Below are 18039 nucleotides of genomic sequence, written 5' to 3' on the forward strand. Positions count from 1 at the left end.
ATGACAAGAGTCATCAGAGGAGGGATTGCTGGAGTGTGTCTTTTAAAATTAATATTAACATGAAAAGCTTACATATATTATGTAATGAAGCTGCATAAAAAATGTGTTAACGTAGAAATAATGCACACGTTTGAAATGTGCCCACGGGGAGTGGCTACCAATGTATACGAAGACTAATGAAAGTTATTAATGCTGAATTAATTATGTACTAATGTTTTTAATTTGTATTAACATATCAAAATTGGAGTTATGTATTAGGAGTTTGTTCATTAAGCAGTAGGCCTTAGTTTAGCGAAGGTCTGTGCCTAGCTGCCTGGTCTCATATTAAACTGTCTTTTTCTAACGTGCAATGTGCTATTTTCCTGAAGGACATGAAACTGTACTTTCCCAGGAGCTAGAGATGTGTATAGCTGTAGTAAATTCTTTCTCATGGGACCCTACTTACTCAAGGAGACATTCTTGCTGAATGCAACAGTGTAATTTGTAACAGGTGCAAGGCTGCCTGGAGTAGGAGCAAACAATGGAACTACTGACTGTAGCGTAAAATGTAACTTTTCTTACCTGACATTCCAACCGATGAAAATGTCAATAACATGGGCCAATCAATGACATGAGAACTGTGGTTTGTGTAAAACTCTGGTGAAGATTATTGGACAGAGATGGCGATGCACCAATGATTATCCATTGAGGAATTAGGAGTAAATTAGACAGTTTTGATTTAACCACATGACCTGAGGAGAAATCAGGCATTTATTGGACATTCCACTCCAAGCCATTCTTTGCCATTCTACTGAGCCATTTCGTTTGAGACTTTGCCGTTTGTTCGCCCTGTTACTCTGAACCACCCTTTACTTATTCCTTACCTGATACTTACTTCTCCTCTATATGAGGGAAGTTCTTGTTCCTTAGCTATGCCATACTGATACTTTGCCCTGTCCTTTCTTTGCTGATGATGCAAACGACTGATGTCCTGAGGACGAAGACTGACGCTGTTTGCTGATCCGTTGGATGGGTAACTATCTGATGAAAATTGTAATTGTCTGTTTGCCTTTTCTTTCTAGGTACCAACTGCTCTTTGATAGAGGCCATAGTTAGATGTTTTCCAAATTTGTGTTTGCTAAATTGTTTTGCATGAAGCCCAACATGCTGATGCTAATACGAGGTTATTTAAGGTGTTCACTAAAATCTGACGCAAATAGACAAATGACTGAGTTCTTGCTTTGTTGAACCATGCACTACTGAGACTTTGCTAATTTGCTTCTTAATAATTATGTGTTAATTATGAGTGAATATTCTCTATGCGTTGATTAATTGCATTTCTAATTGCAAATCTGAAGAGTTACTAATGAGATGAATTGCTGATGAGATTAACAGAAATGACTTTAGATTGTAACCAGTAGGGAAATAAATATCCTAACACTTAACTAAATTGGTGTGGTTATTCATGACTGAAAGATCATGGTGTGTTCACTTTATTGACTCTCATTAAAGGTTATTGATTAGCATGCTGATTAGTTATTGCGATTGTTGTTGAGATATTGCTCTATTGATTTGTGATGCCAAAAGACATCTCGTATGACACCTAGAGACTCGAAAGCGCCATACCAGTACAATATATGTATGATATTGCACTTTAAATCCACGTACAACTGAATTAAAGCAATCTTAGCTCATTTGAGGGTAGTGTGATAGTACATCAGATATAGATAGAACACGTTTGGAAAGTGTAATTTTCATGATTACATTACATTTAACATATAAATTCAAGCTGAAGTAGGGATGGACAACAAGGTCGTATAGAGCAAAGCTGAAGACAACAAGTTACCATAACAATCTGTAAATATATGCTCTTTATTATGTTTAGACAACTATCACCTAATAGAACACATTTTGGCTACCATATTTTGTACTCCTGAAACATGGTGTTTTGAAGACGAGGTGGCCGAGTGGTTAATGCGATGGACTGCTAATCCATTGTGCTCTGCACGCGAGCGTTCGAATCCCTTCCTCATCGGCTTATTGTTCTGTCTTTAGTTTTTAGTATGTGGTAGGGCTGGGTTAACCCTATTTTAAGTGAAAGTTAAATGACATATCCCATGGTATTTCCGGCAGTACAACGGCTCAGTTTGGAAACACCGCTCAGTTGAGTACTGTGCTTAGGCATTACTGTAAACAGCGCCAGCCGGGTTCTGCTCATGAATCACAAAATCTTTCCTGAGGCGGAGGGTTGGTAAGTTGAGGGACGTAGATAGTTTGATTCCTTATCCTTAAAGAAAGAGAAGCAGCGCGTGCGGGACGCCAATGTAAGGGTTGTCTTCCTACGGACTCTCAGGACTGGCGCTCCCTGACACCTCCCATGGCCCGGGGCCAATCCTGACCTACTGAATGTATCACGTGCCTGCTGCTGTTGGCGTTGACTTTCCTAGGATCACTTCACAGGCTATACACCCTTATTCTCCAACTACCCTATACAACAGAACATCTCACTTCAGAAAGCTTACAGAAGCAGGTTTGCACAGGGTAGTGTGGCTGAGCGGTCTAAGGCGCTGGATTAAGGCTCCAGTCTCTTTGGAGGCGTGGGTTCGAATCCCACTGCTGCCAGTATTTTTCAACTCACAAACATATTTTGTCAGCATCAGTGTCTCACTCTCTGCCTTCTGCACCTACGATCCACATAGCGAGAGGTGAGACTATGTAAAGTGGTGACGTATATATATAAGGGTAGCCAGACAGTGGGACCGAGCCTTCTTATTTTAAAAAAGCACAACCTAAGGTGACAAGAATTGTATCGGTAAACAAACCAGCTGTCTTGAAGTCTAACTATAGAGGTGACGAGAGGGGTCACTGTGATGCTGAAGGTTCAGTGAGTGTAAACAGTAGAACGCTGTGTGATACGTTTCCTTGCAGTGATGACAGCTCGTGTTTCTAAAGCAGAGAGCAAACATACAATGGGGAAGAAGAATAAATAAGGAAAGACATATATTATATGCAGACAGTTATTATACTTTGCTTTTCACCTGTAACTCGCTCAACTGTCGGTGAATGCTGCGTTACCCTGCATAGCCAGGTCACCACAGCGGGTGTCCACAGTGTTTGGCCAAGTTACTATAGTTGTGAGCTTGTAGATGTGAGGTAGCGTGGCTGAGCAGGCTAAACTGGCTAGATTTAGGCTCCAGTCTCTCTGGAGCCGTGGGCTTGAATCCCAACACTTTAAGTTTACTTGAACCAAATACTTTTGCAAAAAAGGTTCATGTAATAAATATTCATTAGGGTCGTGGTTGTGAGTATGACACTAATGGATAAAAGTGGGACTAACAATGCTACAATTCCTGAGACTACCACTGCACTAACAGCCTGGGAGAGGTTTGAGCTGGATACAAAATACTTGCATGAGGGAACTAACTCGAAAGGGGAACTATCCACTGATGTTTTCTATTGCTTGCTGAGTGAGTATGTTGACACAATGGATGCAAAAGATTGTTTTGTGTGTACACAGATTCCTGTTTCGGTACAAGAGGGGGTTACCTATCATAGACTGTCATTAACATATGGGATACGTTGTAGTCTGTTACTAACAAGATTCTATAACCAGGAAGAGATTCAATATTTTTGCTCAAATCATGATCTTGTGTTTTCTAATGTGCCTATCATAGAGGATGTGAGTGGGGTAGCTAAGTACTATAGCATAAAGTTAGTTTAAGGATTCTTTCAGGCGACATTAACAATTAGTACATCTTATGCACACCACAATAATTTGACATGTTTGCTTACACCTGTAGAGAAAAGCTTTTTAGATCACACGGAAGAGAGAAGAAGGGCATTGAAGGGTAAACTAGAGAAAGGATTACAGCAACGGGCCTTTGCTAGTAGTGACGGTTATAGTGCAATTAGAGAACAAGGGAAGTTAGCTTTAGACGCACTACATGTAGGAAAGCTTTGCATATCCAAGACCAAATCATACTATGACAATGTGTTTGTGGGAATGAGTGAATGTAAGCGTGTGTTTTTGTTTCAGAGTAAATGGACGTTCATGTTAAATGGACAGGATCCAGCAATCCCCGGGATTTATTATATATGTGGACTTAATGCTTATTACCGTCTTCCAAAGGGATAGTATGGGACATGTTATTTGAGGATAGTTTTCCCAAAGATATATCAACTTGACGATTTGAAAAGGTTACCAAAATTGTCTGAATTACATCGTACTAGACATAAGAAAGAGACTGCTGCTGGTGTAGTAGGAGACATATTTGGGACGATAATTTCTTCAGTAGGAGTTATTATGAACTCCATAAAGATTCAAAAGTTGTCTACTATTGAGGATAACATGCTGACAAACTTTTCAGGGGCTATACTCCTGATGGATACTGAACTTGCTGCGGAGGGGGCTATGACTCTTCAAAACAGGCTTGCTTTAGACATTCTTTTAGTGTAAAATGGCAGAGTTTGTAGATTGCTCAATGGGTGTAATTGTTGCACTTACATACCAGATAATAGTAATGAGATTAGAAGTATGCTTACTAACTTGACTAGGGATAGTACGGACTTGAAGGATTTGAAAGAACCAGGTGTTTGGAAAAAGGTTGGGAAAGGATTTGCTTCAGTGGGAAATTGGATTAGTAACATTTGGCATGGGATATTGTCTAAAATAATACAGGGGATATTGATTGTTATAGATTGCTTATTTGGATCATGGGTGGCATGTAAAATTAGTAAAAGAATAAAATTGAAGATGGCGAAAAATAATAGGAGGAGGGAAGAAAAACAAAGGGAAAAATTATTCAGGGCAAGATCAAAGGGGAAACCAAGAAGGGAAGAGATTGATATGAGGGAATTTTAGTATGTAAAATTAGTAGGGAAGATTTGTGTGATGACAAGAGTCATCAGAGGAGGGATTGCTGGAGTGAGTCTTTTAAAATTAATATTAACATGAAAAGCTTACAATATATTGTGTAATGAAGCTGCATAAAAAATGTGTTAACGTAGAAATAATGCACACGTTTGAAATGTGCCCACGGGGAGTGGCTACCAATGTATACGAAGACTAATGAAAGTTATTAATGCTGAATTAATTATGTACTAATGTTTTTAATTTGTATTAACATATCAAAATTGGAGTTATGTATTAGGAGTTTGTTCATTAAGCAGTAGGCCTTAGTTTAGCGAAGGTCTGTGCCTAGCTGCCTGGTCTCATATTAAAGTGCCTTTTTCTAACGTGCAATGTGCTATTTTCCTGAAGGACATGAAACTGTACTTTCCCAGAAGCTAGAGATGTGTGTAGCTGTAGTAAATTCTTTCTCATGGGACCCTACTTGCTCAAGGAGACATTCTTGCTGAATGCAACAGTGTAATTTGTAACAGGTGCAAGGCTGCCTGGAGTAGGAGAAAACAATGGAACTACTGACTGTAGCGTAAAATGTAACTTTTCTTACCTGACATTCCAACCGATGAAAACGTCAATAACATGGGCCAATCAACGACATGAGAACTGTGGTTTGTGTAAAACTCTGGTGAAGATTATTGGACAGAGATGGCGATGCACCAATTATTATCCATTAAGGAATTAGGAGTAAATTAGACAGTTTTGATTTAACCACATGACCCGAGGAGAAATCAGGCATTTATTGGACATTCCACTCCAAGCCATTCTTTGCCATTCTACTGAGCCATTTAGGCCATTTCGTTTGAGACTTTGCCGTTTGTTCGCCCTGTTACTCTAAACCACCCTTTACTTATTCCTTACCTGATACTTACTTCTCCTCTATATGAGGGAAGTTCTTGTTCCTTAGCTATGCCATACTGATACTTTGCCCTGCCCTTTCTTTGCTGATGATGCAAACGACTGATGTCCCGAGGACGAAGGCTGACGCTGTTTGCTGATCCGTTGGATCGGTAACTATCTATTGAAAATTGTAATTGTCTGTTTGCCTTTTCTTTCTAGGTACCAACTGCTCTTTGATAGAGGCCATAGTTAGATGTTTTCCAAATTTGTGTTTGCTAAATTGTTTTGCATGAAGCCCAACATGCTGATGCTAATACGAGGTTATTTAAGGTGTTCACTAAAATCTGACGCAAATAGACAAATGACTGAGTTCTTGCTTTGTTGAACCATGCACTACTGAGACTTTGCTAAGTTGCTTCTTAATAATTATGTGTTAATACTGAGTGAATATTCTCTATGCATTGATTAATTGCGTTTCTAATTGCAAATCTGAAGAGTTACTAATGAGATGAATTGCTGATGAGATTAACAGAAATGACTTTAGATTGTAACCAGTAGGGAAATAAATATCCTAACACTTAACTAAATTGGTGTGGTTATTCATGACTGAAAGATCATGGTGTGTTCACTTTATTGACTCTCGTTAAAGGTTATTGATTAGCATGCTGATTAGTTATTGCGATTGTTGTTGAGATATTGCTCTATTGATTTGTGATGCCAAAAGACATCTCGTACTGGGAAGTCCCGAACCTGGTCTAAAAGGTTCATCGACCTAGGCGTGTCTCCTTGTAAGTTTACTTATCAAGGCTCTGACGCGCCTTCACTAATAAAAAGTAATCTGATCGCTTGCTGCGGAGTCATCGTCAACAAAAACTACCAAAATATTACTTCAATGTATTGTAATTACGACTGCCTCAGTTTTATGCATTACGTGAGTATTCGGACAGCAATTTATTTAGCGCAAAAATATTTCTTGTTGATGCACGTACGTTTTTAAACTGAAGTGTGATAGCTGTAGCGGCAATACTCCCAGTTTAGGTGGTTTTATAAACTAAGTTTTACTTTCTCCTACTTAAAACTTTTTGCAGAACAATGCACATTAAATGGGAAGGCAGTTTTCCTTAATTGTGTACTATTTGCTGCCTAATGTTGACATGTAAGCACACCACCAATAACTGACACCTAGAGACTCGAAAGCGCCATACCAGTACAATATTTGTATGATATTGCACTTTAAATCCACGTACAACTGAATTAAAGCAATCTTAGCTCATTTGAGGGTAGTGTGATAGTACATCACATATGGATAGAAAATGTAATTTTCATGATTACATTACATTTAACATATAAATTCAAGCTGAAGTAGGGATGGACAACAAGGTCGTATAGAGCAAAGCTGAAGACAACAAGTTACCATAACAATCTGTAAATATATGCTCTTTATTATGTTTAGACAACTATCACCTAATAGAACACATTTTGGCTACCATATTTTGTACTCCTGAAACATGGTGTTTTGAAGACGAGGTGGCCGAGTGGTTAAGGCGATGGACTGCTAATCCATTGTGCTCTGCACGCGTGGGTTCAAATCCCATCCTCTTCGGTTAATTGTTCCGTCTTTAGTTTTTAGTATGTGGTAGGGCTGGGTTAACCCTATTTTATGTGAAAGTTAAATGATATATCCCATGGTATTTCCGGCAGTACAACGGCTCAGTTTGGAAACACCGTTCAGTTGAGTACTGTGCTTAGGCATTACTGTAAACAGCGCCAGCCGGGTTCTGCTCATGAATCACAATATCTTTCCTGAGGCGGAGGTTTGGTAAGTTGAGGGACGTAGATAGTTTGATTCCTTATCCTTAAAGAAAGAGAAGCAGCGCGTGTGGGACGCCAATGTAAGGTTTGTCTTCCTACGGACTCTCAGGACTGGCGCTCCCTGACACCTCCCATGGCCCGGGGCCAATCCTGACCTACTGAATGTATCACGTGCCTGCTGCTGTTGGCGTTGACTATCCTAGGATCACTTCACAGGCTATACACCCTTATTCTCCAACTCCCCTATACAACAGAATATCTCACTTCAGAAAGCTTACAGAAACAGTTTTGCACAGGGTAGTGTGGCCGAGCGGTCTAAGGCGCTGGATTAAGGCTCCAGTTGCTTTGGAGGCGTGGTTTCGAATCCCACCGCTGCCAGGATTTTTCAACTCACAAACGTATTTTGTCTGCATCAGTGTCTCACTCTCTGCCTTCTGCACCTACGATCCACATAGCGAGAGGTGAGACTATGTAAAGTGGTGACGTATAAATATAAGGGTAGCCAGACAGTGGGACCGAGCCTTCTTACTTTAAAAAACCACAACCTAAGGTGACAAGAATTGTATCGGTAAACAAACCAGCTGTCTTGAAGTCTAACTATAGAGGCCACGAGAGGGGTCACTGTGATGCTGAAAGTTCAGTGAGTGTAAACAGTAGAACGCTGTGTGATACGTTTCCTTGCAGTGATGACAGCTCGCGTTTCTAAAGCAGAGAGCAAACATACAATGGGGAAGAAGAATAAATAAGGAAAGACATATATTATATGCAGACAGTTATTATACTTTGCTTTTCACCTGTAACTCGCTCAACTGTCGGTGAATGCTGCGTTACCCTGCATAGCCAGGTCACCACAGCGGGTGTCCACAGTGTTTGGCCAAGTTACTATAGTTGTGAGCTTGTAGATGTGAGGTAGCGTGGCTGAGCAGGCTAAACTGGCTAGATTTAGGCTCCAGTCTCTCTTGAGCCATGGGCTTGAATCCCAACACTTTAAGTTTACTTGAACCAAATACTTTTGCAAAAAAGGTTCATGTAATAAATATTCATTAGGGTCGTGGTTGTGAGTATGACACTAATGGATAAAAGTGGGACTAACATTGCTACAATTCCTGAGACTACCACTGCACTAACAGCCTGGGAGAGGTTTGAGCTGGATACAAGATACTTGCATGAGGGAACTAACTCGAAAGGGGAACTATCCACTGATGTTTTCTATCGCTTGCTGAGTGAGTATGTTGACACAATGGATGCAAAAGATTGTTTTGTGTGTACACAGATTCCTGTTTCGGTACAAGAGGGGGTTACCTATCATAGACTGTCATTAACATATGGGATACGTTGTAGTCTGTTACTAACAAGATTCTATAACCAGGAAGAGATTCAATATTTTTACTCAAATCATGATCTTGTGTTTTCTAATGTGCCTATCATAGAGGATGTGAGTGGGGTAGCTAAGTACTATAGCATAAAGTTAGTTAAAGGATTCTTTCAGGCGACATTAACAATTAGTACATCTTATGCACACCACAATAATTTGACATGTTTGCTTACACCTGTAGAGAAAAGCTTTTTAGATCACACGTGTTGGAAAATGGGTTATTGGTAGGGCAGGTAGGTACCTACACCTAGCAACAAGCCACCAACCTCCACATAGGTACAGTTAGGTCTCAGTAAATTAATCCCAGCTCAACCCTTGGTAGCTTGGCAACGAGCGTCAAGGCTTAACTTAGGAGACAAAGTGTAAAGCATTCAAATATCACAAAACAGTAATTAAATAAAACACAGGAAACAGTTTAAAAATCCAAAACCAATTTATAAAAATAGCTTATATTTTTATCTTTAAAATGACACAAAAACGATTAAAATCGGTTCAGGGGAACCGGAGATATGATTTTTTAAAGAATTATTACTTTTCTAGCGCTTAGAAACAAAAAGCGCCAATCGGGTCATCTGGTTGCACCAGGACCGGGGCAAAGTCAAACTTTCAGGCCGACCGCGATGGAGCCCTGCTCGGCTACAGGTCGCGGGAGGCCTCGGTCAAAAAGTTACCTTCTGACTTAGTCTTTATTTTGAAGTTTTTCTTCACCGGGACGAACCTGCCAGTTGAATCCGACCTCCTGGAGCCCTTGTCCGGATACGCGATGTGGGTTTCCTCGGTGGAGACTTTTACCTTCGGACTTAGTCGTTTTTTCGAGATGAAAATCCTTCGACCGGGGTAAACCTGGATCTTGATCCGACGTCCATGGAGCCCTTCTCGGATACGATGGCTGGGAGGTCCCGGTCAACTTTTTACGTTCGGACTTAGTCTCTTTTTTGGATGTTTTTCTTTACCGGGATGAACCACGAAGTCAGGCCGGGTCGCGGTTGAGGCAAGCCGGCTAGAATTTCCGCGGCGGGTCGGTCCCTCTCTGGAGCTTTTTTTCCAAAAATTCTCAAATCTTTTCCAAACTTCTGGGGCTTCACCCAGATGTTCTTTTAAGGTTCTTTTGGGGTCCACAGCTCACCCCAAGGGTCCAGAAGTTCTGTGATGGTCCTTGGGGGGTGCGGACTTCAACTCCCAGAATGCACCTGGCGCAAACTCCTTTTTGGCCACTGGACAGTGGTCAGCTGGTCGCTTTCTTCAGGAGTTGGTGCAGGGGACTCTGGTTTAGCAATTTTTCACCTGTAGCAAACAGGGAGTCCCTCCTTGAACCAGTTGAAGCCAGGCAAAGTCCTTCTTGTGGTGAAGCCCAAGTGTGCAGCTGGTGCAGTCCTTCTGAGTGCAGGGTCCAGGTGCAGGCCAGGGGTCCAGCAGGGCAGTCCTTCTTCTTCTTTAGTTCCTTTCTTGTTGAATTCTGGAGGGGATCTGAGGTGTGGGTGCAGGTCTGCCAGTTTTATCCTTGCTCCTGGGTGAAAAGCAGGGGGGCCCTGGTTCTCCAATCAGGGACAGGGTCGTCCCCCTGTGATGACCACTTCCTGGGAAGTGTGGCAAAAATCCATCCCAGAAGGCAACAGTCTCTAAAAATCCAACATGGATGAATCTGATTTTTGGAGGTTACATCTGGCTGAGCCCACCCACTGGTGTGGCTAAAAATCATAAACACACCCCTCTCCTGCCCTCTCCTAATCTAATCAAGGGGGCACCTAGCCGTCTGGGGTTGCAGGATGTGGGGGTGTTGCTGGGTGCTGCAAATGTCCTTCTCTGCCTTTGAAGACCAGTTTGGCAGCCCTCCCCCTTCCTGCCTCACCATCTGCTGAGGGGAGATTCTCTCCCCCAAGCACATTCATTGTGTGAAGCCAGGCCACTTCACACCTAATCAAGGCAGCCTGGCAGAAGCTGCTGCAGGCTGGCCAATCAGAGCACAGCAGCAAAAACAATGCAGAGCTGAAATTGGCAACTTTTTAGGTAAAGTCTAAACTTTTTACCTGGACAAGTTATATTAAATCCAACAACTGGAAGTTGTGGGATTTATTACAACAATCAATTTGATACCAAATTCTTGGTATGTAACATTTAAGGAGACTTTAAAATTTAAAATAAAGTCTGCCCATTCTAGCCTATGAAGGCCATTTACTTCAATGAGGGAAAAACAAATTTGGCTGTTTTTACCTCACCAGGGCTTATAAATCTATTTTTATAAAGTCCCTGCTTATAGTTACATGGCACCCAGCCCTAGGGGCACATAGGGCACACCTTAGGGGTGACTTATATGTAAAAATAAGGTAGTTTAAGACTTTGGAAGTACCTTTAATTCCAAAGTCGAATTAGCATATAACTTTAATTTAACAGCAGCCAGCAAGGCAGGCTTGCTTTTAAAATGACACTGGGCACCTCAGCAATGCACCTAGGTGTGCACCACCTATGCTGTGGTCCCTAAACCTACATGCCCTACCATATACTAGGGACTTATAGGTAGGTTAACTTAGCCACTTATAATTAGCCTAATTTGCATATCCATTTTACACAGAGCACAGGCCCTGGGATTGGTTAGCAGTACCCAGGGCACCTTTAAAGTCAGGAAAACACCAGCAAAAAGTGGAAAATGGGGGCAAAAAGTTATGGGGCCTCTGCAATCAGCCCTGTTTTCTCACACAACCCCCCCCTAGCCCACACGCCCAGGAGACTCAGCCCAACCCTGGGAGAGTCTTCCTGGCTTGTTAGGCGAGGGAGACAGTGAAGAAAACTGGCTGTCCCTTTGCAGGGCCTACTCTGCCTTATATCCTCCTGTCAGGGTCACTCCCTCTGGGTAGTGAAGCCATCCCAACAGTGAAAGGACCCACCTCAAACTGAAACTTCCCTCTAGGGGGGTCTTCCTCCTCTCTCTCTGCCAACTTGGGTAGTGAGGTGCCCACCTCCCCTACTCCAAACTTTGCTAGGGCAACACCTAGCTTACCCAAAGAGGTTACCCAACACTTGAGCAACCCCACCATGATCAATAGGGTCAGGGGGCCTACTTTGCTATTGGACCTGGGGTCTGCCTCCCAGGCCAAGTACAGTGCTGCCAGGAAGGCTAGCACCCAGCAGAGGCTACTGACAGCTGTCAGTACCCAGAACCACACCCTAAGCTCTCCACTGACAGGTGGCTGAGCTGCTTTAGGGGCATCTTTGGGGTCCTGGCACCCCTCTTGCTGTCTAGAGTGGGGGGCTACCACCTCCTGTGGCAGACACCCTCCTTCCACTCTCCCTTCTGTCAGTGCAGGGGCAACACCTTGCATCTGGACAGCTGCCTGACTACTCAGGACTTCCTTGGGGTCAGGTGAGGCCTCACCAGTGCCAACTCTGGGCTCCCCCCCTACTGGGGCAGAAGGCCCTTGGCTCCCTGGAACTCTCTTTAAGAGTGGCCTACCCTTCCTTTCCTTCTTTCCTTTTCTTGGGGACCCCTGTCTCTTAACTGTAGGGACTGACTCCCCAGGACTTTGGGTTGGGGGGGCGCCCTGGGCGACCACCCCATCTGTGACCAGACTCACCTCTGGGAGGTCATTGCCCAGGATACAATCTAGGGGAAGGTCAGCACTGACTACCACCCTAATCCAGTCAAGGATACCCTCCCTCTCTAGGGGCTCTATGGCTACAGGTTTGGAGGTGACCACCCCTGTGGCTATCCTGACTTTCTTTGTCTTTCCTGGGACATACATGTCTGGGGTCACTAACCGGTCACTCACTATAGTGTGACTGGCACAGGTGTCTCTCAGGCCAGTGGTAGGGATCCCATTCACTTGAATGTGGTGGAAGTGCCTACTCCCACCCTCAGGGATCACCAGCTTACCATCTGGTCCTGTCTCCCAGCTCAATGCTAGGAGGACGTCATCATCTGAGGAATCCTCCTCTATGGCTACACTGGACAGCCCAGTGCTAACCACCTTCCTTGGACAGGCTGCATCTCCTCTGAAGTGACCTGTCTGCTGACAGTCAAAGCAAGCCCTACTGTCCAAGAGTTTTTTTAACCCTGGGTCTCCCTGTCTCTGCTTGTCAGAGTGGGAGTGGGATTTACTCTCCTCCTTCTTAGGGTTCTGGGGTACAGAGGGAGTCTCTGTGGTGGGCTTACCACCTCCCTCCTTAGGTTTTTGGGGACCTGTCCCCCCCTTCTTGGAGTCTCCCCCCTGGGACTTGACAACCACCCTGGTTCTCAACCACTCATCAGCTGCCTCCCCTAGCTCTCTAGGGTTGGTCAGCTTAGAGTCCACTAGATGCTGGCGTAACCTTTCTTGGATACAATTGGTCAAGATGTGCTCTCTCATGATCAGATTGTATAACCCCTCATAAGTATTTACTTTGTTGCCAATAATCCAGCCCTCTAGTGCCTTTAGTGAGGTGTCCAAAAAGTCAACCCAAGACTGGGTACTGACCTTCTGGGTGTCCCTGAACTTCATTCTATATTGCTCTGGGGTCAGACCAAACTTCTTGGCTAAGCACCTCTTCATACTAGGGTATGAATCTGCCTCCTCCCCCCTTAAGGTCAGAAGCCTATCCCTCCCTGAGTTGGGGACCAACTCCCACAAAAGGGAACCCCAGTATTGAGGCCTAACCCTTCTAATTTGGAGTGCCCTCTCAAAGGCCCCTAGCCACTTATCTATGTCATCCCCCTCTACATAAGCAGGAACTACCCCCTTGGGTAATCTGGGGCAAACTCCCCCACCCATGGACACCTCAGCTTCTTTATCGCTGCTTCCATCTCTTTTCTCTTTGTATGCCCACTTTTTCTTTTCTAGGGCCAGCTTCACTGCTTCCAAAGCTATGTATGCTAGCTGGGCCTCCAGTTCTCTTTCTCTGATGGATGGGTTCTCTCCTCCTGAAAGGACCCCCTTCCCACCACTAGCTTTGGATCTGCCCCTAGTGACTGTGTTTACTGAGGACCGTTCTTACTCATCCTCACTTGGGCTCAGATGCCTTCCCTCCCCTGAGTGGTTAGAGCTTGCATCCTCCCTTCTTTCTCCCTCCTCTGGAGCTTCTTCTGACTCTACCTCTTGGGCCTCAGCCCATGCTGTCAGGGATGTGATCAGGATTTGCTTCCTGAGATCAGTGGTTGCAGGCAACCCTCTTTCAATACACAACCCCCTAAACTGGACTACTGTCAATGTGGGTAGGCTAGCCAGATCAAGCTCCATAGTTCCCTAGTTTTGTGTCAACAAAAACTTATTGCAAAAATTGGAAACAAGAATTTTAGAAAAATTTCAAAAATTCAATAATTGAAATTAATCCAAATTAAAAATTAAAAACAATTTTTGCACTAGGACAATTTAAAGGATTTTTAATTTGTTTTACCTAAAACTGTAACGTGTTATTGAACACAAGTACAGGATCCCATCGCTGCTTCCAATTATGTTGGAAAATGGGTTATTGGTAGGGCAGGTAGGTACCTACACCTAGCAACAAGCCACCAACCTCCACATAGGTACAGTTAGGTCTCAGTAAATTAATCCCAGCTCAACCCTTGGTAGCTTGGCAACGAGCGTCAAGGCTTAACTTAGGAGACAAAGTGTAAAGCATTCAAATATCACAAAACAGTAATTAAATAAAACACAGGAAACAGTTTAAAAATCCAAAACCAATTTATAAAAATAGCTTATATTTGTATCTTTAAAATGACACAAAAACGATTAAAATCGGTTCAGGGGAACCGGAGATATGAATTTTTAAAGAATTATTACTTTTCTAGCGCTTAGAAACAAAAAGCGCCAATCGGGTCATCTGGTTGCACCAGGACCGGGGCAAAGTCAAACTTTCAGGCCGACCGCGATGGAGCCCTGCTCGGCTACAGGTCGCGGGAGGCCTCGGTCAAAAAGTTACCTTCTGACTTAGTCTTTATTTTGAAGTTTTTCTTCACCGGGACGAACCTGCCAGTTGAATCCGACCTCCTGGAGCCCTTGTCCGGATACGCGATGTGGGTTTCCTCGTGGAGACTTTTACCTTCGGACTTAGTCGTTTTTTCGAGATGAAAATCCTTCGACCGGGGTAAACCTGGATCTTGATCCGACGTCCATGGAGCCCTTCTCGGATACGATGGCTGGGAGGTCCCGGTCAACTTTTTACGTTCGGACTTAGTCTCTTTTTTGGATGTTTTTCTTTACCGGGACGAACCACGAAGTCAGGCCGGGTCGCGGTTGAGGCAAGCCGGCTAGAATTTCCGCGGCGGGTCGGTCCCTCTCTGGAGCTTTTTTCCAAAAATTCTCAAATCTTTTCCAAACTTCTGGGGCTTCACCCAGATGTTCTTTTAAGGTTCTTTTGGGGTCCACAGCTCACCCCAAGGGTCCAGAAGTTCTGTGATGGTCCTTGGGGGGTGCGGACTTCAACTCCCAGAATGCACCTGGCGCAAACTCCTTTTTGGCCACTGGACAGTGGTCAGCTGGTCGCTTTCTTCAGGAGTTGGTGCAGGGGACTCTGGTTTAGCAATTTTTCACCTGTAGCAAACAGGGAGTCCCTCCTTGAACCAGTTGAAGCCAGGCAAAGTCCTTCTTGTGGTGAAGCCCAAGTGTGCAGCTGGTGCAGTCCTTCTGAGTCCAGGGTCCAGGTGCAGGCCAGGGGTCCAGCAGGGCAGTCCTTCTTCTTCTTTAGTTCCTTTCTTGTTGAATTCTGGAGGGGATCTGAGGTGTGGGTGCAGGTCTGCCAGTTTTATCCTTGCTCCTGGGTGAAAAGCAGGGGGGCCCTGGTTCTCCAATCAGGGACAGGGTCGTCCCCCTGTGATGACCACTTCCTGGGAAGTGTGGCAAAAATCCATCCCAGAAGGCAACAGTCTCTAAAAATCCAACATGGATGAATCTGAATTTTGGAGGTTACATCTGGCTGAGCCCACCCACTGGTGTGGCTAAAAATCATAAACACACCCCTCTCCTGCCCTCTCCTAATCTATTCAAGGGGGCACCTAGCTGTCTGGGGTTGCAGGATGTGGGGGTGTTGCTGGGTGCTCCAAATGTCCTTCTCTGCCTTTGAAGACCAGTTTGGCAGCCCTCCCCCTTCCTGCCTCACCATCTGCTGAGGGGAGATTCTCTTCCCCAAGCACATTCCTTTGTGTGAAGCCAGGCCACTTCACACCTAATCAAGGCAGCCTGGCAGAAGCTGCTGCAGGCTGGCCAATCAGAGCACAGCAGCAAAAACAATGCAGAGCTGAAATTGGCAACTTTTTAGGTAAAGTCTAAACTTTTTACCTGGACAAGTTATATTAAATCCAACAACTGGAAGTTGTGGGATTTATTACAACAATCAATTTGGTACCAAATTCTTGGTATGTAACATTTAAGGAGACTTTAAAATTTAAAATAAAGTCTGCCCATTCTAGCCTATGAAGGCCATTTACTTCAATGAGGGAAAAACGAATTTGGCTGTTTTTACCTCACCAGGGCTTATAAATCTATTTTTATAAAGTCCCTGCTTATAGTTACATGGCACCCAGCCCTAGGGGCACATAGGGCACACCTTAGGGGTGACTTATATGTAAAAATAAGGTAGTTTAAGACTTTGGAAGTACCTATAATTCCAAAGTCGAATTTGCATATAACTTTAATTTAAAAGCAGCCAGCAAGGCAGGCTTGCTTTTAAAATGACACTGGGCACCTCAGCAATGCACCTAGGTGTGCACCACCTATGCTGTGGTCCCTAAACCTACATGCCCTACCATATACTAGGGACTTATAGGTAGGTTAACTTAGCCACTTATAATTAGCCTAATTTGCATATCCATTTTACACAGAGCACAGGCCCTGGGACTGGTTAGCAGTACCCAGGGCACCTTTAAAGTCAGGAAAACACCAGCAAAAAGTGGAAAATGGGGGCAAAAAGTTATGGGGCCTCTGCAATCAGCCCTGTTTTCTCACAACACGGAAGAGAGAAGAAGGGCATTGAAGGGTAAACTAGGGAAAGGATTACAGCAACGGGCCTTTGCTAGTAGTGACGGTTATAGTGCAATTAGAGAACAAGGGAAGTTAGCTTTAGACGCACTACATGTAGGAAAGCTTTGCATATCCAAGACCAAATCATACTATGACAATGTGTTTGTGGGAATGAGTGAATGTAAGCGTGTGTTTTTGTTTCAGAGTAAATGGACGTTCATGTTAAATGGACAGGATCCAGCAATCCCCGGGATTTATTATATATGTGGACTTAATGCTTATTACCGTCTTCCAAAGGGATAGTATGGGAAATGTTATTTGGGGATAGTTTTCCCAAAGATATATCAACTTGACGATTTGAAAAGGTTACCAAAATTGTCTGAATTACATCGTACTAGACATAAGAAAGAGACTGCTGCTGGTGTAGTAGGAGACATATTTGGGACGATAATTTCTTCAGTGGGAGTTATTATGAACTCCATAAAGATTCAAAAGTTGTCTACTATTGAGGATAACATGCTGACAAACTTTTCAGGGGCTATACTCCTGATGGATACTGAACTTGCTGCGGAGGGGGCTATGACTCTTCAAAACAGGCTTGCTTTAGACATTCTTTTAGTGAAAAATGGCAGAGTTTGTAGATTGCTCAATGGGTGTAATTGTTGCGCTTACATACCAGATAATAGTAATGAGATTAGATGTATGCTTACTAACTTGACTAGGGATAGTACAGACTTGAAGGATTTGAAAGAACCAGGTGTTTGGAAAAAGGTTGGGAAAGGATTTGCTTCAGTGGGAAATTGGATTAGTAACATTTGGCATGGGATATTGTCTAAAATAATACAGGGGATATTGATTGTTATAGATTGCTTATTTGGATCATGGGTAGCATGTAAAATTAGTAAAAGAATAAAATTGAAGATGGCGAAAAATAATAGGAGGAGGGAAGAAAAACAAAGGGAAAAATTATTCAGGGCAAGATCAAAGGGGAAACCAAGAAGGGAAGAGATTGATATGAGGGAATTTTAGTATGTAAAATTAGTAGGGAAGATTTGTGTGATGACAAGAGTCATCAGAGGAGGGATTGCTGGAGTGTGTCTTTTAAAATTAATATTAACTTGAAAAGCTTACAATATATTGTGTAATGAAGCTGCATAAAAAATGTGTTAACGTAGAAATAATGCACACGTTTGAAATGTGCCCAC

The 18039-nt window shown here is 43.4% G+C and overlaps 2 non-coding genes across 2 annotated transcripts; both read left to right on the top strand.

Annotated features, from left to right (window-relative positions):
* Positions 1-2519: 2519 nt before the first annotated feature.
* TRNAL-AAG (transfer RNA leucine (anticodon AAG)) lies at positions 2520-2601 on the top strand. The gene has a single exon. It is a non-coding gene; the product is annotated as a tRNA-Leu (tRNA).
* Positions 2602-7243: 4642 nt separating this feature from the next.
* Positions 7244-7325, top strand: TRNAS-GCU (transfer RNA serine (anticodon GCU)). Its single transcript has one exon. It is a non-coding gene; the product is annotated as a tRNA-Ser (tRNA).
* The last annotated feature ends 10714 nt before the right edge of the window (positions 7326-18039 follow it).

The sequence above is a fragment of the Pleurodeles waltl genome, chromosome 12 (genome assembly GCF_031143425.1).
Source record: "Pleurodeles waltl isolate 20211129_DDA chromosome 12, aPleWal1.hap1.20221129, whole genome shotgun sequence".
Lineage (NCBI taxonomy): Eukaryota > Metazoa > Chordata > Amphibia > Caudata > Salamandridae > Pleurodeles > Pleurodeles waltl.